At 30.7% G+C, this 22,945-nt stretch overlaps 1 protein-coding gene across 3 annotated transcripts in view; it reads right to left on the minus strand.

The window, feature by feature from the left end:
* LOC112210040 (oxysterol-binding protein-related protein 1) overlaps nt 1–22,945 on the minus strand; it is a 276,142-nt gene that overhangs the window by 62,569 nt on the left and 190,628 nt on the right. The window lies entirely within an intron of this gene.

Raw genomic sequence — 22,945 nt, forward strand, 5'->3', positions numbered from 1 at the left:
CTTAAATCAACTAATATATGTAATCAATAAATACTACTGCAAACCATCAGTTTGTAAAAACTGAGCAATTTAAAGTCTAGCATGAACTAACAAAACGGAGGTAAAATGTTGATTTCACTGAATAAATTGAATAACGGGGAATGCTAGATTCCCTGAAATACAAATTTCGTAATTTGAAGGAAATGTTTTCCCTGTCAGGTAATTAAATTCAACGCTAAAGAGGAGGGAAGGAACGAATAAAAAAGGGATTTTCACCGGCAGCTTCAATATTCCCAGCTTTTATTAAATTGTTTTTAGAACACACTAATTAATTTTTCTTTGTCAGAAATAGTATACGAGTTTTTCCCCTTTTCATTGCTTGCAAAATGAGTTTAATAAAAATCCTTGTACATTATTCTGGGTATATGTATATAAACATTTATTGTACAACAATGACGGTAGTCAGCCAAAAAATCTGCCAAGCAGGTATATATGTTAGTTCAGCTTCCTCAGTATTTTCAGTGGTTCATGATTAGATATATGTCTAGTTTTGAGAAAAATAACTTTTCTTCATCTTGTAATTCTTTTTCTATGGAAAAGCTCCTTTTACTGCATACCTGCATTTTAGGAAGTCCTGAACAACATCAATTCATGATTTCTTTAATTTAATTTTAAAAAATAATATAAAATAAATTTTCAATTATAATTATGAGAGATAGTTAACCGTGGATGTCATATACGAGGAGAAGATGGTTGGGGGTGCGGTCAAAATAGAACACAAATAAGTTGATGTAACTTATTTAATCATGCCAACGTTTCGGCTAGAGTTTCTAGCCTTCACCAAGGCTAAGAACAGAACAAGATAACAACCAATGAATATAGAAAATAGAAAATAAAAAATAAAATGTAAACAGAATGACTTAAAGTGAAAAATTTTACAGAATGGAATTAATAAAATAAAGTGATCAGAGAAGTGGAAAATAAAATGTATAGATAGGTAATTGAATAAATTGGTAAAATAACATAATTAAGGAAATCAAATAAAAATGAAGTTATATAATGCAAAGAAGTATGAATATATTAGTTATTAATAATTTAAAAATTGAAATATGAGAAGAAAAAAAAAGAAAATTGAGAGAAAGAAAATATATGTAACCATAATAATTGATAAAGAAGCAAAATATAAGTAAAGATTAACAAAAGAAATGAATAGAAGAAGAAAAAATTATTTTGAAAACAACAATAATAATATATGGAGAACATAACTAATAACTTGGGTAAGGAAAATGAGAAAAGAAGGGGTGGTAAAATAAAGATAGGGGAAAAAAGAGAATAAAACGAACCTGTTAGCTTGAAAACCAAACGCGTGGTATTCTGCGCCCATAACGGCCAAACTCCGAATTTAACAAAAAGTTACAAGAATGACTAAGTGTTTTTAAAAGGAAATGTTACGAGTGGGTAAAAAATAAAAAGTAGAAAATATTTAGAGAAAGAAAGCGTGTGAGAGGGTGACGGCAAATGGTTTTTGGAAAATGTTAAAAATATATATATGTACAAGGATGACGAAGTACCGGAAGATGACAAAGTGTCATGGGTATTTAACAACAGTTAAACAGAGGAAACGTATACAAGAGAGTGACGACAAATGTGTTGGAAAAAGTTTAAGAAGTGAAATAATACGTTACAAAGTGGCCGAAAAATAAAAGAAATAAAAAAAAATTACTTTTTTATATTTACTATTTTTTATTTTAATTAATCGATAACAAGGTGATGTGGCTCAGTTCCTTTTTGTATCGGACTATAAATATATTTCCATTTAGTGAGCATTGCTTCGTACTAGGTAGTCATAACTAAGTTTTTGTCACTTTTGATACCTCAATTAGTTATACTGTACAAGTTATACTGCAGGTGTAAGTTGACTAAAAGAGGAGTTTGTAAGAGTTTTTACAATTCCAAAAAATTTATCATGCCTGACATTTAGGAAATCTCTTGTTTTAGCTAAGTCCGTGCGGAGTCGTGACGTTTTTTATAGCTTCAATGATGTCCCTTTAACGATTTTATGTCATATAAAGTTTTGAAATGATTGTTACTGATTTTGTGTAGATTTGGAAGGATTAGAGAACATTGGCGCGCTATATAATACAGTTAATAAGTTTAATCTGTAATAAAATCAATGGTAGTTTGAATGTGAGGAAAAATACTTTTTGCGCATTCATAAAGGAAAGTAGTTAGAGGACTTCATATAGGCCAATTCCCCCACCAACTTGGGAAGAGTTGGACGAACCGTTTTCGAAACGTATTAATGGGCATGTATTAGCGAAAGGAAAGGATGGAATTACGGATAGCCTAATTCGGATTGGCGGTAGAAGCTTAGATGTCCAAACAATTATTTTATTACAGAAAGACAGATAGACAATTAAATTTGATGTCTGTAATCTATAAACGCAATTGGGAATTAATGATTTTTTTTTTTTTATAACACGAAGCTTCCCTAATTCCAGGTAGAGAAGAAATAATTTTAGAACGATTGCATGAATTTATTTATAATATTAGCTAAGGAAGGCATATTTCGTAGCTTATTTTTTTTCCACAAACCGGCCAGCAAGGACCACGCGAATATCATTTTCGATTCATCCTCACAACTTCCGCCTTCCTTTACTCCAATAACCTTTCATCCTTCAGAACTGTTCCTCCCACTCTTCCTCAGTCCATTTTCATCCTCGTCTCTCCTTTCCCACAAGAACCCCAACCTCGTTTTTTTTATTCCCAAAATGCTCCCTACCCAAGCAGTCTTCATCGTTATTTTTAGTCTACCTAGTTCCTCATTCATTTGTTTTACATATCCCGCTATACTTTAGTAGCTGCAGACTTAGTTGACAATTTTATTATTTAGTCTATCATTTTTCATTCTGACCATGTGCCCGTAAAATCTCAGTCCCTTGGTATTTATAACTATTTCTAGGGCTTCCAAATTACTACATATTTCCTCATTAGATTTTCTCCTATACCCCTCTTGAGAAGATTGAGAGAGATACACAGACCCAAAATAACGGGGTCTGTGTATCTCTCTCAATCTTCTGGATCCTCACAAACGCTCGGAAGGCTGACTGTTCCCATACCTTTTAGTATCAGTGGCCTTACTACTGTTCTGTAGTGTCTTTTTTTTGCATTGGGGGACAATTTGTTCTCGTAGACGTTTCTGGTGGCGAAATTCAGTCTTTCCAGTTTGGCTATCCTTTCTTCTATGGATCCCCTATCCGAACCTTTGCTACAGAGTATCTGTACTAGGTATTTACAATTTTTGGTTACTTTCACCTGCCCATAATCTATTTCTTGGCGTATTATTTCATTAAATAATGAGTACAACTGTATCAACCTTAGATGAAACCATGGAATCACCCAGAAGGAATAAATTTATAAATGCCTTTAGATATTAAATAATAAGGAAAGCCCTTTAAGTTTATGAATGGGTAGTTATTAAAGACGAAATTGGATCCCAAAAAGTAGACGATTAAACGACAATAAATTCAGCACAGCTTATAGGCAAGGTAGCGATGTAAATAAAGATGTAAGACGGGCTTATAGAATTAACCAAGATAATATAATGCTTACTAGAAATAAATAAACCTAATAAATGATCATAAAATAGACCGTTTCACATTTAATCGAGGAATATAAAGTAAAATAGCTAATCCAATAAGTTTAAAAGAACAATCTTAGTTAAGCACTAATTGAATTTAAACGTCAGACCCTTGTCAGAGGTTAGTTATTCCGTCAGCCGTGATTCGATCAATTAATGAAGTTGTTCTGTAATCCAAGACCAACAACGTCAGGGCAGGCTTCGAGTGCGCTCAGCTTAATTCCAGCCTCCATTCGGGATCACACTACGTCTAATTCAAGTATAACGATTACATTGTTTTAAAGGGATACTGACAGGATACACAAATTTGTAATGTTCGGTCATATAACTAACAATTTTACCCTGTGCAAAAAAATTTATAATACTACACTAAAAACAAGATAAGGTGAAGGAAATTGAATAATATACCAAAAAAAAAAAATTATAGGTATGGATCAGAAAATCCGTGTTGATATCCAATATGATATCCAATAGAATAACCCCCAAATAAGTATAAATGAAATATATGCTCTTATATTTATCGATTCTTAACAACCTGCTAGTCATGACCTTAAAGAATTCTGGACAATATATCCACCACTTTCTTTTATTGAAAAGTCGATAGATCAGATGAAAGAACGGCCCTAAGACAGCCTTGGACCGTCCAATATTTCTTAATTCACCCTATTAACTTTGTTAGACCATGATCTATGTGCGTTTCTGAAATATTCTTCTCATAGTCAGAATTCTTATCATAGATGATTTTTAGGAGTTAATTTATACTAAGAAAAAAGATCAGAAGATCTATAAACACAATAGGTTGCATGTGTTCGAAGTTTGAACATCAATAGTAAAAGTTTATATAGAAATGAATGCTGAATTAGCAATGTTTGTATTTATAAGATATAGAAATAGTTTCGTCATTGTTAATTTAATTAATAATTCTTTATTGTGTAATTGTAGCAATCGTTGTTTTTTTAGCATTAGAAGGGCCTAGTTATAAATATTTGAACAAAAAAAAATATTTTAGCTGTTTTCAGGACTGCTTTAAAACGTATGATCTATCTTTATGTTCACTACTTAAATGGAATGATTTCCATCTCAATTCCAACTCCTACAAGCTTCAAAAATTTTTTTATTCAAACTAAAAACAAAATAATAGATAATTTTCTATTCTCTAATTCAGTAAATTTTTCGATTAATACAAGGTTTTCAAAGTCTGCGGATAAGAAGTAAAAACTATATATTTTTCTGTACTATAGAAAAAAATCGGTGTAGCAAAGTTAAATTTGCATTCAGAACCCAAAAAACATTTTAAAATTTCTGAATTTTTCACATTATTCTATTGAGATACCTTTTTGGCCCATATTTGTTGAGATATCATTGGATTAAGGGAAGATACTTCAAAACGATACCCCAAAACGAATTAATTATAAAGTATAAAAAAGTTTGGAATTTACTCTAGTTTGATTTATTACAAGTTGATGTAAAAAAAATAAATAAATAAAAAATGTATCTTTCATCAGTTAAGGAAGCAAAACGGAAAAATATTACTCTTTCTTTGATCTATTTTGCATTTTTGTTTTACAGTTTAAAAAATATATATATATATATATAAACCTCCAGTGGAAAATCTAAAATTTGTGTGAAGAATCCTCAAAACCTTGGAAGTGTAAAATAATAAAACCCAATGGCTGGACTATTTTGTTTTGATACTAAAGATCAATATCATCATGTGAGCCGCCTCTAAACTCATATTGATAATTATTAAAAAATAAATGATTAAACTAAATCTTAGCAGATAATTAAAATTAATAGTTCTGCTAATCACTTATGTGCAAGAATTTCCTTTAAAACATTCAATCACTTACAAATCTTTTCGCATTACTTTTATTTATACTTAGAGTTGAGTGGCGTAACAAATGATCAATGTTTATTAGTAATAATTAGCAAGTAGTGACAGTTTTATAGGCCAGTAAGTAACGGTACAACCATTTGTTTTTGAAGGGCAGAGTGGCATTGCACAACCATCGATTGCCTGTCACAGCAGACCCACGCACACTCGCGATGCAAAAAGATGGCATAAATTTAAACCCTTATATAACAAGCGACCGGCGACATAGATGGCTTCCACTCACTTAGAGACAATCGAGAAGGAGACGTCCAATCCTGTTAAATACAAATAACAAGGAATGGCCCCACAGTGATAACATTTATATAACAAGTAATTAAATACCTGATTTTTGTGACACGTTTCTTAACACCAATAAAAAAATAAATTAAAAATAAATAATTTAATGGTTTATTGGACAAAATCTATCAAGAATCTATCAAAAAAAAATCTATTAAGAACTTCCACGTTCATAGCATTCCTATGAACCGGAAAGAAACTGAAACTAACAAGTATACCATTCAGACTAAATGCTTCGTAGGAACTCTCGTGTGCATTTTGTCAGTGAGAATGTTAGTATTACAAAAAGGTTTTTCAAATTCTCCAAAACAGTTAAAAATAAAATCATAAGCCGGGACTTAATATGATCATAATAAGGTACAAAGTGACTCTTAACCATCGTGTTGATTTGGCCCGAAATACAAATTATTTAATTACAAACTCCATAGTCTTACAAACCTACTTCGTATGATTCGTATTCTATCATTGCTATATACTGCCGATGGAGAGGAGTCATAGGTTTATTCTTCATATGAATATAGCTTATGTTATAATACTCAGTATAGCACATTTATTACTGTACTTTTGTAACAGTTGTAAATTAAAATAATAATATAAACTAAATGGAAAAAAAAAAATCAGAGCCATGTTTTTTTAGGTTTTCGCAATTCACAGATTAAAATTTTAATCCATATATTACCAGAGAAAAAACATTACCTAAGTTTTTCTAAAATTCAAGAGTTTGGATAAATCACCTTTGTGGACTAACAAAATTTTAATTCTGTGTTAAAATGCCAGTGCTATTTAAATATGAAAACATACAAGTGGTATTTATAACAAATATTTAATTTATACGAATACAAATATAAATCTATAAAAAAATTTAACCTCTTAAAACAAATATTTGAAATATAAATATATTCGAATAGTTGGAAAACGTGAATTAAGAATGCATCATTATCAATCAAGTTTAAATATAAAATAATGATCTTTGAAATTTATTGAACCTTAAAGTTAGATTTTTTATTTATGTTAGAATTACATTCAGGATTCGCTATAATGCAATATGTTTATATGACGACGATGAGTTAGGATTTAGGGTTTACTGAGTTATAGATATGGTACAGATTTGATAGACTGAAGTGGTTAGTACTTTTACTATTTGAATTTTATTATCTGCAGGTCCCGTGGTATACCCTAGCCCTAGAGGCACCTTGGGTCGATAGAAACAGAGTTAGTGTGACCGCACGCAGCTGGCTGCAGTTGGGAGGTAAGTAATGTGGTTTGCACAACCTTTAACTCATCTCAGGAACTATGAAACTTTAGAGATGTTCCAATAGTTGTAATCCATTTCTGTACTACCGAGACGATGAAAGTTCGATTGAAGAGGTTCATGATAGAATTTTTATTAAAATCAGGATTTCACTAGAATTTAAAACTAGAAGGTCCTAAGGCGTTGAAGGACTCTATTCAATTCAATTTCAAAGATGCCAAATGGTAGAACCAATACCAACTCTGCCTTCATATTCGAATCCATCAACGGTGATGTTTACTAAACACACATCATTACTGGACCCCTTGGGCTCGCAGGGAGCAAATATTTTTCTCTCCTTTGTAATGGATGTGAATCGCTTAAGGAGAAAGGTCACAGTTGACCATGATAAACATTTATTGGTACCAACGATCCTGCTGGTTTATTTGTAATCAGGTATTATTAAAGTTGATCCAGAAATTAAACCTTCAAGTTATGTTTAAACTATTCAAATCTAGCTCGAGCCAATCGATTCTCCCAAACAGAAAATATATGCTTAAAACCTATTGATGAAAGTCAACTTCATAGATTTTGTTAGTCCACATATCATATTGGTTGACCAAAGTTGGTTGAACACAGTTGACCATGATATATAAGAATATGAATATACATAAAGCATATAAGAAACGTAATATTTTGTTATAAAGACATCTGTTGTTTTACAAAACTGGATGCCCTTCTGGCATGAGCCAATAAATTAAACAATAAAATAGAATAGATTAATATTAGTTTACAAATTAGCATGGAACAAGAGAACATAATATTTTACAAAAACATAAAAATGAAAAACAAGGGAACATACATATTAAAATTAAATTTGTACCACTACAACCCATGAAGGGTCAAGGATTCAATACTTTGCAAGGGAGTACTGTTACTAGACCAACGGTTGTACAAGGAGGTGATTTGGTCAGAATCATGCTCGACTGCCATATTTTTAATTTAAAAGGCTGTGTGGACCCCAGGAGAATTCCAAAACCCACAAGAGTTGCCTAGAGGGTAACAGAAAACAATTTTCTGCCCAACCGGATTCGAACTCGGGTGATTGGAGTTAGTAGCCAGATGCCTTACCCCGCGGCTACCTGCATCCCCACATACATATTGGAATATATAAAAAAAAACCTCACGTGGAAGCACTTAATATGAAGAACGGATCTCTAAGCAGACCACAGACGTTTGAAATATCAGGTCAGGAGGATCTACTTGAAGATGATTCCACCTCCCGTCTGCACCTATAAGATGAAGAAAAGACTGAACAAGTGTGGACACATAAATTAGGCAAACATGAAATCGCAAGCTAATACTAGTGCGAATCCAAAGGACTTTATGTGCTTCGCAAGAAACATACATTGTCTATGGAAATTCTTGACTATTGAAGGGGTTAACTATAGATCCATATTATTGGAGGTGAAGAAGAGTTTTTTATTCCTTAATGTAAACATAGAATGTCGTACACATTAGTATCGTTCAATTATAATCAAATGGGGTTTTAACAGAATTCAAGAAGAAAACAATTTAAAAATACAAACGGAAAGGTAACAGAATTTTCAAAGGGATGATTGTCCATTAGTTTACTCAAATGGTATTTAAAAAAAGAAGAAAAAAACAGGGCTTTAGCGTTCACCATTTCCCATTTCAATTAGCTTTACTCCATCCATGATGTATCCTCTGAAGTTTGTACAAACGAGTGTCGAGGGAAAAATTTCATCACTGGCAAGCATTAGTTAATTGGGGCTAAAGATAAAAGGGTGAGGAGTGTTTCGTAGCGGCCCATAGCGACAAAAATATATTTGCACCGAATTGAGAGCCTGTTTTTCTCTAAAACTCTCTTACAAAAAACACGATTTAACAAAAAAAAAATTCAATCATTTTCGTCATTTATTCTCTGTAGTTGTGAGTGAAATTCTTATTTATTCGATACTAAGCTTTCCAATTTTGAAATCTTTGTTTATAATCATATTACAATGTAAAATTTAATAAAAGAATTTATGAACAGGATGCTTGAGAATAAGTTTTTAAATTTAACACTAAAAATTGATTCAAAATAGTCAAATCATCTGAGAAAATTTTGTACATCTAAATTTTAAAAGTAAGTACTTAAAAATAGAAATACGTCACCATATGTAATGAGTATAATAAAGTATGTCACCAAATAGAAAGAAATAGAAAATCAATTTTATTTTAGGACAGTATAAAAAAAAGTCCACTCAAAATAACTTACACGAAGAATGTAATCAGAAAATAATTAATAAAACTAACTTATTTTATTTATTGTGTACAATAAAAATAAATATAAAATGTGTCAGAAAAATAAAATAAATTCATATGTAAAAAATTATACACTTCTAATGATATTATAAAATGTCAAGTAAGCAAAAAGTATCAAATGGAAACAAGAAAATAAAACATCTCATTCTAAACTAACAAATAAAAGAACAGAAAAAATAGTTCTAACAATTATTGGCTTCTGAAAATATTAACAATGTTAATGATATCATATTGTTAACTTTAGCAATAGATGTAATGACTACAGTCTCTAGTCATTACATCTATTGCTAAAGTTAACAATGTTAATGATATCACATCCGTAAGCAAATGAAATAAATACGTATTCCAAATCAAAAATAATCAAATTAATAATTATTAAAAAATAATATATATGTATGGATTTTTCTTGCTTTATATGATTTCAAAACAGTATATGATTCCTATATCTTTACAGAGGGCAGAAACAATTCGGGCGCCAAAACGGCGGATGGTAATGTGGAGTTGGAACAACCTCGGGTTGTCTTGTTACTACCACACCAAATTAAAAAAAAAATGGTTCAGTAATACATTGATGGTTTTTGGTTTTAAAGTTTAGAATTAGCAGATCTGTCTAAGCATTTAATATGCTTATTATACTCATTTTTACAGGTGCAAATAAAATAGTTACTTTTAAAAATTATTTAGTATTTAAATTTTTTAAAAAAATAAACACTTTATGATTAAATAAAAAAAAAACTATCATTATCACACTATTTCTCTATTAAATTTCAATGTTTACAAATAAATAAACTAGGTTTTACGAAAAATAAATAAATAATTGTGACAGTCTTTCACTAATTTTCAGTTTCTAAGATTTCTTTCCGGTCATTTTTTTGCATTCTGGTTATATTTAAATGCTCTAATCACAATTTAAAATATAAAAGTAAAAAAACATCTCTTTGCAATTGAATCCACAAAACTTAATTTTAGAAAAATTGATAAAAATTCACTTGTCCAGTCGCTACATTTGTATTTGATTACTTTATTTTCGGTAAGCGAAGGCACCGCAGTACCTGATATATCATAATATTCAGTCCTCAGTGCCACTAGTCTATAATAAAATAGATTTTTCGATAACTGAACAGCAGCTAAAGCTAAGAAGTGACGATCTAATCAGGAAAATTGAAATCGAAAGGTTCAACAAAAGTATGTGTGAGGTGACAACTATACACCTTTTTATATCTAATAGGTAAATATCCCGAATTATAATCGTTCATAGGCAAGCGCCGTTGATAAGGAATGTTAAATAGTAAGCTTTAGGAATACATTAAAAAAATTATTGGCTTATATATTCTTTATTACAGCAGAATGACTGGCATTAATATCTTATTACTGATTCAGGTTTCATCAGATTTCATCAATATCTCATGAGATCAGTAAATCAATGCCTAAGCGTTCGGTGGCAGAAGCTAAACCCTAAAGGATCTCATTAGTGGAGGCAAGGGTGGAACCAATCTCCTCCCGAGGTAACAATATGTTCAGGGATCTCGTGTTTCCTCAGCTCTTGTTCCCTGACAGGACCATGCCAAGTGGTTCTAGGTACAAATCTTCACTTCCAGGGCATCAATCCAATTCCTTTTGTTGGAAAATCCTTCCAACAAGGTAGTGCATAACACTTTAATTCCATTGATTCGTAAATATATGAAGGAGTTTCTTGCAATAAATTTCGTTATTATATATTTAGTTATTTTTTTAAAGCTATTTCCACTATAGCAATAGGTTTCCTTAACCTACATTATTACCGACAATATCTCATAATAAATTACTTTATTAGTCCATCTTATGTTTTTCTTGATCTACTTCGTACGGCAATATTCATATATTACTATAAGTCATCTTTAAAATTAATCCCTATAGTTTTACAATTTTTCCTCCGTAATTTCAAAAATACTTTTTTAACATGAGGTAAGGAAAGGTCCAGAAAAATAGGTTTAATTATAATAACAATATCATGATAATGAAAAAGATAATGGCCAAAGATCAAATCTAAGAGATAATGATTGGGAATGCGGTAAGAAATAAAGAACACGGTAAATAATTATCACTGTTCTTCCGTTTTACGTATGACCACGTTTCGGCCTAAACGTAAGCCGAATATTTTGGGGCAATAAAACAAGATAAGGGTGGCACAAAAATTAAATATAGATGAAACAAAAGGGATAAATATGAAAATATCAAATAGATTACAATTAACTCTTAAACATTATGTTTTTAACTATTATCAATTATACTTATATATTTATTTTTTATTTTATTTTAAAATCACTTGAATTATGACTAACAAGCTAAGGAAAAGAAAGGTGGAGGACTTTCGGTGGTAATTTTTTTAAATTAAATAAACCTTTTGCACTCGGCACCGTTTCGGACGTTACCTACCAGGAACCCAACGCCACTTTTTCACGTAAACGTACGTTAGATCTGACTGTATAAATGTCATCTGAAACTCATATTCACTACTACTTACATCACGAGACACTGGTGTTCGGTCGTTTAGCCATTCTTAGGAGAAAAAAAATTTAAAACGAAAAAAAAGGATAAAGAAATGATTTGGAAATTACTAATGATAAATTCGTAAATAACGATACTGTTTTATTACTGCAGATATATTTACTAATTGATGCTTCAATACTATCTGAGTTCTTGTAAAATTCTTTTCTCAGTTTTCGTTTTTTTTTAAATATCTTATCAAGTTTCCTTATATCATTGAACCATACTGGACTGGTGTTACCTTTGTTCCACTAATCCTACATATTGATCAACGGATTGGAGAACTGTATAGTCGTAAATGCACTTCGCACATTCTCATTCAGCTTGAAGCCGGTTAATTAATTTATCATGCATCTTATTATTTTTATCATATTTTGATCTTTTTTTTTATTATTCTTTTAATAGAAAAGTACAGAAAAGCATGCATTTCTTAAAAGATTTTAATGGAATAAGTTTATTATCGTTAATCGCTAATAAACTTTCATATCTCCTCAGAGGGTCAACTTAGTGATATACTAGGCTTACGTTGTCCTCTCAGAGTGGACAACTGAGTGGAAAGGATCAACATAAATTTCAGTTATTATTCAGTAAAATAGGGGTATTCATGATGTGTTAAATGTTAAATGTTTTACCATGTTAAATGTTGTAACTATAAGATTGTGAGCAGCCCTATTTGAAGTCATGTTAAACGTTAAATGCATAAGAGCTCCTAGCGGATTTTCTCAGCAACTTGTTGTATAAGCCTTTTTGTTTATAACCTTCCTTCCAGACCCTCATGTTATTGTTTACTTCAGTTTTGATTTAAGTAATTAATTACAACATGCCTAGAGTAAGTGAAAAGTGGAATTTGTGTGAAAGTTTAGCTTATGAAATGAAATGAAAAAATAACTTTATTCTGGGACATATGTCCCCTAAGAATAATTACATGGTTCATATAGTGAGATTTTTATCTGGCGAGCATTTACAAATTTTCAGATAGTAGAATGAAATTACATTGTTTTTTTTACTGTTTTTTTTCTCAAATGTATCATTAAAATTATCCATTCTGGTTTAATAACAGAGATATAAATACCACAAACACAAGAAAGAACTGAGCTGTCACAACAACAAAAATGGCGGCGATCTCAACTGGTCTATTGTGTGACGTCATTCTCCATTTAACAGAGCAAGTAACAGACTCTCAGCCATGTTAAATGATATTTCGTTTTACCACGGTAAAATAAGGCAATTTTTTTCGATTTAACATGAGTTTTTCCATTTAACACGCTTTAACATGTTAAACCAAAGATCATGAATACCCCTAATAAATGCACTTGGTCATATACTTACCATCTGAAACAGAGATGTATAATGTGCATTCAACGCGGGTAAAACCGAAAGGGGGCGGGTAGCTAGTTATTACATAAACGGAAGTAATCATTGCTCAAGAACACCAAAACAAGAAACAAAGCAGGGTAAATAGACAAGTAGTACACATAGCCGAAAGTGCGACTTTAACATTGTCCCTCAGAAGACAATAGAGCAGAAGACAGGAGCAGTTAATGACATAAAGAGGTCCAATATACGAGCCAAGTTATGGTTCTCCGGCTCCGGGTTCCATTGTGCGGTGTTGAAGACAATACCAGCCTGTGACAAAGGACAGTCTCGGGATGGTGGAACTCTGTCCTGGCCATCCAGCTAAATGAGCTTTACATCTAATATAATTGATTAGCGATGGCCGGAATTATATTATGGCAACCTTCCGATAAGCAAGGTAGAATCCTAGTACAATAGAGGAAATATCCCCAAAAGGTCTTGATTAAATAAAAGGTTGGGTAGGTTCAAGTTGAGGACTTGATCCAAGTAACATTCGAAATAACCTTAATACGGTTTAAATCTAAGTCAATTAATACTACGTTAAAAAGTATACTCCCAGGAGACAACAGCAATACTCCCTAAGCCCAAGGTGGCATTGAATGGAAGTTTAATGAGAACAGGTGTCGTTCAGAACTTAAATATAGAACCTGAACATTACCAGACCTTCAACGATTGAGGAGGTCTATCAAAAGTTACATATCTAATTCTCAAAAGAATTTTTTTTTCTAAATAAACTTTCTACAGCGTGCATTTGGTTTAAATATTAAATTTCCTCAAAAGAGTAGATGTTGCAGATCAACATTTTCAGTTAAAAATTACCAGATCGACATAAGATACTTTAATATTAATTTATTAATAATAATTTTCCAAAAGTGAATATATTGACCATTAATAGAAAACTCTTCACAAAAGGTAATGTAAACCCTGCCGTTTCAAATTACGGGAAGGATTTAGGCAAACAAGGCAATGCGATTCGCACTATAAGTTCCGTTCCTATACAATATTCTAAAGTGTAAATTAATTTTATATAAAATTAATCTCTTATGTAAACAGTATGTTCAGGAAACTGTCCATATATATTTATTCGACCTTAACATGTGAATGAGTGTTTACTGTCTCTTCGGATAAGAAGAGAGATTAAATTGATATATTCTCGCGACCCGTAGTTGGCTAAGAGAAATTCCTCTGATGTAACATTTCTATATTTCTTTAAGTTCCTTCAAGTTCCATCAAGCTAAAATATCGTGGTTTTTAGCTATTTACACTGGATGTTATTTTTGATTTGACGTGATCTTGTATTTATTTTGGAAACTTTTATTTTAAACATTAAATTGTGTTGGTCAAGTCAAAATGTATCAAAAAATCTGTTTCTTTTATTTTTTATTTCTTAAAACTTAATTCCTGTACTGGAAACCCTAATAAGTAAAAAAAAAAGATTTTTTTACACTCAGTAAAATGCATAATCTCGTAAATTTCATTTAGTTCCACGTATGCTGGCATATTGATTTATAATTCCTTTCATAGATGCCAAATGGTAAAACCAATACCAACTCTGCCTTCATATTCGAATCCATCAACGGTGATGTTTACTAAACACACATCATTACTGGACCCCTTGGGCTTGCAGGGAGCAAATATTTTTCTCTCCTTTGAAATGGATGTGAATCGCTTAAGGAGAAAGGTCACAGTTGACCATGATAAACATTTATTGGTACCAACGATCCTGCTGGTTTATTTGTAATCAGGTATTATTTATTATAAAGTTGGTCCAGAAATTAAACCTTCAAGTTATGTTTAAACAATTCAAATCTAGCTCGAGCCAATCGATTCTCCCAAACAGAAAATATATGCTTAAAACCTATTGATGAAAGTCAACTTCATAGATTTTGTTAGTCCACATATCATATTGGAAGATTTATAGTTGACCATACGCAATAGTTTCTTTGGAAGATAATCCGGGTGGTTGTCAAGAAAGGTACAAAAGACTAAAAAATAATTTATAGGTAACCAACGTTTCAGGGCTTCATCAGGACTAAGTACATACAAGAAGTTTCATTCTTCGTGAGGAAAACAGGTTGTTTACCAGCAAATCGCTTATGATATTATTTTAATATTATTTATATTATTTACTTATATTTTATATCACTTTTTTGCATATATTTATTTGGCTAGTAGGTTGTTTCATAATTAAGGCGTAAAACCTACCGGACATCAATGATTGTACATATACATACATATATCCATGTATACATTTAATTTTCACGCATTTACAGGGTAAAAATTATTGGCCGTCGACTTGAGTTTAATTACATAATTAAGTTTGATCAAAGTTCAAACTTAAAGATTAATGATGAATTTATCTGACAAATTTGTATTATATACACAAGACTTGAAATTAGTTTGCATTTCCTTAAGCTAACAAAATGTAAAAAGGAAGGAAGCGGTAGGAGAAAGATGAAAGGATTAATTTCGTTCCTTTGGAGTCTGTTTTCAGAAAATAAATTAAGACGAAATTCTGTGAATAATGTTTCAAAATGAAACTAAATATTCATAAGTTCAGCAATTGTTATTTATGAATATTCTTGCATTGGATTTTATATGAAATCGAAATTAAACTAAAAATATAACGTCGATTAAGCAGTGACACCTCCTAAATCAGCAATATGATTTAAATCCTTAAAACAATAATTAAAGTATCTTTCTACAAATATCTTTTCTCAACCATTATTTTGAATGATATCTATGTATTCATGTCTGACTTCAAGAATTCTTTCGAGATGGTTCTGGAATGAAGTATTAATTTTTTTTTTATATGGCCAAGAGTTTTTTTTCGGATTTAAGAGGTACTCAGATTATAGAACAATAAGTTAAATCATTAAATATTAGAACTAAATAGATATAAAATTTCGTCTTGTTAATAAATAAATTATTTTCTTTGAATAACAAAAAGTATTTAAGTGATTCACATACATTATCTAATTTAACATGAAATTAGAGATTCACAAATACACTTACTACATTTTAATCAATACTAGAAAGTTTTATAAAAAATATAATTGTTTAAAAATATCAGGATGTATAAAAATTGGGTTTTTAGAGCTTAAAGAATCTTATAAGATCTATAAAAAAAAATTAATACATATCAAATACATTATCCCGTATATTATAGGAATCAAATAAATTCAAAAAGAGTATGTAATATGATATGTAAAATGAATACGTCTATAAAAATATAAAATTGAGGATGTTAGTTCCGCAAAGTTGTAAACACTATTTTTTCAATAATATAATTCATGACTCGAAAGAATTTTTGAACAGTTTTGAAATATTTTTTATGTTATTTCATGACCATTACGATTACGACATCAAAAAAGAACGAAATAATAGTCCTATTTCCAAGAAGTATAAAAATCGATATGTTATCAAAATATTAATTATTTAAATTCATTGTATTATTATATAGTGTTGTATGTAAGATTTTCGTACAATTGTATCTTTTGTTAACTAGCTTAAAATTCAGCCAAACCTCGAAGGACATTCGAATCATGGAAAATACACTAATTTTATATTGGAAGAAGATGGTTGACCGAATGAAATAGATTGTAAGAAGATAGTCCAATTGGCGGTCAATAAAGGTATCAAAATAGTAAAAAAAAACTATTTATTGTTAATCAACGTTTCGCCCCACTCTGCAGGGCTTCGTCAGGGCTGTCTGATTGTATTACAAAGTACAATAAATAGTTTTCTTTTACTATTTTGATACCTTTATTGGCCGCCACCTGGACTATCTTCCTACAATCTACTTCATACCGTCAACTATCTTCTTCCAATATTAATTATTTAAGATCATAGAAAAAATGAGATGTATTAATAGAGATATAATTAAAGAAAATAAGTAGATTATTCTTATAAGAAAGATACAAGTTCCATAAATCTGTAACCACTTAAAAGCAATATTACCCGAACAAGGAAATATTTAACCGAACAAACAAAAAAAGGAAATAAGAAAGATAAGTTGTTAAATAGAACTTAATTTAAAATTTTGAACTTCACTGATGTAAGTATGGATATCAGACTTTTAAGAAAAAAAATTATTTAAAAATAAAACACATCAGATAATTGCTTATCTATGAATCCCCTTCAGTTGTTTGAATATCATTTATATTTTGAATAACTTTTGGGTATAAAAAAATATTCCCATAGATCTAAATTAGCTATTTTATTCAATAATTTTACAGTGTATTTTAATAGGAAGCTGAAAATCGGAATATCAAAACAAGATTTTGTTTATGAATACGAGATTTTTAGTATGTTTATAATGGAAAAAAATTATAGAGGAAACAAATATCGTGAGATTAATTTTTAAAAGAAAAAAAAATAGTATAAAAATAGGAAGCAGCCATTAATTTAGAATTATCATTTAAAGTTTTAAAAATAGAAGTAAATTTATTATCTAAATACCTCTTATCATCAAAGAAGTAAGGAATATATTTATCAATGGTAAAAATGATGGGTACGAAATAGTGGAGTTCGTAACCCATGCAAAACCGCAAATGTTCGTTGTTACGTAATCCCATGCAGACTATGATTTACTCCTAACTGCAGAGATAAATTAGAGTGCAACCTTCTGGAAAAGAGAGCACGCAACACAAGTTCGCATATCCAACTTCAAGACCATTGCACTACTCTAAAAAACAAGTGACTGGCCCTTCGTAGAGCAGGTAAGGTGAGAGAGTCTAATATATCGTCAGTATGGTCACGAGTGACTGGCCCTTCGTAGAGCATCTAGGACTAGAGATTCTTACATATAGTCAGATATAGCATCCATTCGTGATACAGAGATAAACGAGATTTATATCGTAAACGATTACGAATGGAGCTAATAGTAAGAATGGACTCAGCATTGAATCTAATTCCGACGACCTTGGATCGATCATGAATCCAAACTCTGTAGAACAAGAACTTAGAGCCCAATCCATCAGTCACGTTCGGGCAATCAGGCTAATATTGTATATAATTTCGACTGGGAAGAGCTAACTAAAAAGGGAAAAAAATAAGGTGATTTCAGGATGGTCATTGAAATGTTGCAGAAAAATAATTCAGGAAGATGTTATTGTTCTTTTCCGATTATTTATTGCACTAAAACCCAAACAAGTTACAAGAAACCCTTTTGAGGTATTGTACAATAGATTAGATATTAGTCACATTATTTTTAACTTACAGCTCTATTACAATCATATAAGTATCAACTCAGAATATAAAAAAAACAATGATAAAGACGCAGTCATCTACCACGTTAATGGAGAGGCTACAGACAATGGACAAAAAAAAAGAGGTCTGTAGAAAATGGGAGAAGAAAGCTAAAACAAAAATATGATTATGAACCTGTTAATCCCTATACACTCTGTCTCAAATAAGAGTTTTAAATCAGCTGATATACCCGAGTGCCTGACACATCAAACAACTCCCTTCAGTAATAATGTTCCTGCTGTACCATTAGACATCGGCAAACAAAGGGGTTAATGCCTTCATTGGATAACACGCTCAGAAGAGAATGGAACAATAGTCCGCTCCAACAATCAATGTCTGAACAGCAACATGAATCGATTGATTTCTTGTATTTTGGAGAAGTAATGAATAATATGATCACTAAGAGTATAATAGCGACAAAACGAATAACAAATATTAACAAAATTTAAAACTATGAAAATTAATAATAATAAAACATATAACAAGTTTACAAATAATATATATTTAATAAATTGTTCAAGTGTATGAAAATTCGAACATAAATTGTTCTACTGACTAACGACAATATGTGATATTTGTGTCATATTAAAATTCACCAGAATAAAACAAACTTTCCTGATTATTTCGATAATGTTACATATTTCTTTATAAAACATTACTCAAAGATAATATATCGTTTTCTTCCCTCTTCTTGGATTAATCTACTGATACCAGGAAAGCGATAGCGTAGAAAGAGCCCTCATTGGCAAAGCAGTAAGCAGAAAACAACAGCAACCCGCCAGGGTTCTTTGACCCCCACCAGCAAGTTATATGCTTTAAGAAAACAACATCAAAACCAAGAATAAGTTGACTATCATCTCAAGAAGTTTTATCGCTAGCTTCTGAATTTAGAAGGGGGCTATATAAATGACAAAAATAATATTATAAGCAATAATTGGAAAGCTCTCTCTAAAAAGTTTTGGCGAAAAAAGTTAGCTAAAGTTTGATGTAACAAAGTGTAGGAGGTAACCTCTTTATACTACTCAAAGCAGCCTCCGTTACAAGTGTACGTTATATTATATGAAGTGGTAAAGTTGAGCCTAATTTTGTTATTTTATAAGTAATATGAACATTTTATCCAGAAAGTTTCAAACGCTATCCTAAGGTTACTGTCATTTTCCTAAAGAACACCTTAATCAAATGAAATATCCCGACAAAACATCGGACTTCTCTATATTTGAATTTTTTAATCAAATAATTTAAAATTTAGAAAAATTAAGTTTTTAACATCGAAATTTCGTGCCCTTCACCTTGTGCGGGCCGCATTCGAATGCGAATCCATAAGCAGAGATATGCCATAACACCATGGCCCCGCCTCGTTCAATGATTCTCACTGGCAAGAAATAAAAGATTACAAAATTTTGTTACTGTTTAGCGATACGATTAGATATTTATAATGAAAGAATATAAAAAATAAAATTCAATAAATATAAAACTGACGTCATGAACATGGACGAACACATCAGACATCACTGCTATTTTAGAAATATTTAAAATTATTAGTAAAAGTAAGAACAATACTTATAGAAAAAAACATACGTCAGGGACATCACAAGGACTCGTGAAGAGAAAACAAGAAAGTGCGAGAACAACAATTGTGAAAATGTTGTTTTTAAACGGGATCGTAAGCAACGGTCGTGTCATGACGCAGACTCGTATTCAATTATTAAATAAATTCCTAAGTGAATGAAATTAGGTTATATAAAAATTAATGTACAATAATGAGAAGCAAATGGATTCAAAATAACTGAAAGGGGTGGTTTGACATATAAGAATCGATGCTAAGTCGAATTATGTTCCTTGTTTTCAATGTGAATATTTAGGTCTAATCTACCAAGAAGGATAAAGTATTAATTTTCATGATTCAATATTTGAACGGTCCAAAAATCGAATTAAAAATACATTTATCCGCCTACTGTTAAATCCTACAAACATTGTTTCAATTATTTTTAAAAAAAGTTAGACTGAAGGATATTTCAGAATATGTCCCTAAAAAGAATCAACAAAAGAAAATCTAAATCAAAAATCATATAGAGAAATTTTAATGACATCCGAATTCTAAAATGGAGTAGCAGCCCATAAGTTCTAAATAAGACACTGATGACAACTTTCACTCTTAACGATCCAACCCCAATAAGGGCTCAAGTAAATATTTTTTAGTTGATTCTAATTTCTGACTATACTGAGTCTGAATTACAGAAAAATATTAATTTGACATAGATATATATTTTTTTAAATATCTTTATTGAAATTTACAACTGCATATTATATAATACATTCATTAAATTTGATCTTAGTTAAAATAGAGTGTTACAGGCGTGTAGAGAAACTACTCAGGTAGCACTCTAATGAGATTTTACATAAGCAGGTTTCGTGGCCATCTTCTTTTCAGGCGCCTCGGAGGATTGTCAGAAATGGAAGAGGATGCAAGGTTAGACACTAGGGGGTTTGAGTGGTTAGGGAGTTTATAATGGAAGGAGTGATATCTGGTTTGGGCTAGATCGGTTACATAGGGAACATTAATATATACTTTTATTCGTGACAAAGTAAGGAGCATTGAGGATTTTACGAAGGATTGGATACGAAAGAAATTCGAAAGTTTAGTGGAGCCCCAAAGCTCAACTCCTTATGTCCAGATTGGCCTTATTACAATCATGTAGATTAGTCATTTGTAATGAGTTGGAAATTTAGATCGTTTGTCTAGTAAGTGCTGTAATAGTCAAAATCGACATAACACATAGTGCACATAACACAAATAAAATATTTTCTGGATGGATAATAAAAGGATGACTGAAAGGTAAACATAGACAATAATTAGCACAGAACTTCATCTAAAAATACATGTGAATTTAATGATTTTATTTACCTTTTTTGTTCCGTAATTAGAGTAAAACAAAGTGCAAATCATGCAAGTTACTGAAATTACAGAACGCCTTCTACAAGATGATTAGAACCAGTAATACTTGGGCAAGAGACCATTTCTTATTTATTTTACGATTGAACTATAGTTCAAATGAAGCTCTCTGCATGTACTGGAGTAACTTAAGATATCCACTTAATTTAATTCACTCTCAAAATTGTGTCACCTGTAAGTGACAATAAGCCCTAGAGGGTAACGCCACTAAACTGTAATATAAAGAATAACCCAATGTTGCTCCGAATGTTCAGAGAGACAAATTAGTACAAGAGCCCGATGCATAAAAATACAGAGCTTGTTACAAACGATCATGTCCACTAATTAGCCGGAACTGATTTAAAAACGAAGATGGTCGGCCTGTTGCTAGGCGACGTCTTAGCAACGATAATCAACCCTTAGAAACTGTCTCTATTACGTAATTATAACACACAAATATAAATATATATTTTTCTTCCCAAATAACTAAATTCCAATTAAAATAATATAAATAAAAATGAATGCAATTAAATTAAACAATTATACTAACTAAACACTATAAAACTACAATAAAACAAAAATCATTTATAAAATATGGCGTTAATACAAACTATTGCATTAACGTAATATAGTTCGTGAACATAATATACAATATGAACGCTGGCTTCGAGTTCATAGAACATGAAGCATAAGATACGAGTTAATAATGGAACTAAAAACTGTTGATTTTCAATAACTTATAAAAGTATGAACGCGATCGGGACAGTAATGACATAATAAAATTGGAAGATAACATGAAATTCTAAGTTCAAGATAAATATAATTTATTCTTTTTTTTAAAAGTAGCAGTAAAAACAAAAATTAAATATATATTAAAAAACACAGACTAGATATATAGAAGTTAAAATAAAGAGTACATTTAACAGATACATTCGTCGTTCTTTATCGATTCATAGGGCGTTAACCTGCTATTGCCGTTTCACTCTTATTCGTTTTACGCGTTTCGCTAATACGATGATCAGATTTAAAAAAAAAATAATAAGATGCATTTATTAGTTATTAGTAAAAATGAATGGAGGTTATTTTTAAAACTTAGATAAAAGTTACTTTCAAAATAACTGTACATTATAGTTTTCTTTATTATTTTCTTTATTATCTCAGCAGTCCCATTCTTATGTAAAAATCTGGTCATGTGGTTCGCCTAAATCTTGAAATATTCTCATTTATCTATCTAATTAAAGTAGATTCCTCCAAATTGAAATTAAGTAAAAGATAATTCAAGTGGTAAACAATTTTTTGTTTCACTTCCTGCAAAGGTTAGAGCAATATTGTAAGTGGTAATCCGTATTTCAACATATTAACTGTCTCAGGCGTTCAAAAAACCTCAAGTAGTAAGAATTACATCAACAACTGAAACTCGGGCAAAATTAGAATCAAATTTATGAGCAGCAATTTGATTAAAAAAGAAAACAGTTATTTACAAAAAGAAAAAAAACGCTGAATATATTGAGCAAAATATTTGAGAAACACACT

Source organism: Halyomorpha halys, unplaced genomic scaffold, assembly GCF_000696795.3.
Source record: "Halyomorpha halys isolate HHAL.00 unplaced genomic scaffold, Hhal_1.1 Scaffold302.1, whole genome shotgun sequence".
Taxonomy (NCBI): domain Eukaryota; kingdom Metazoa; phylum Arthropoda; class Insecta; order Hemiptera; family Pentatomidae; genus Halyomorpha; species Halyomorpha halys.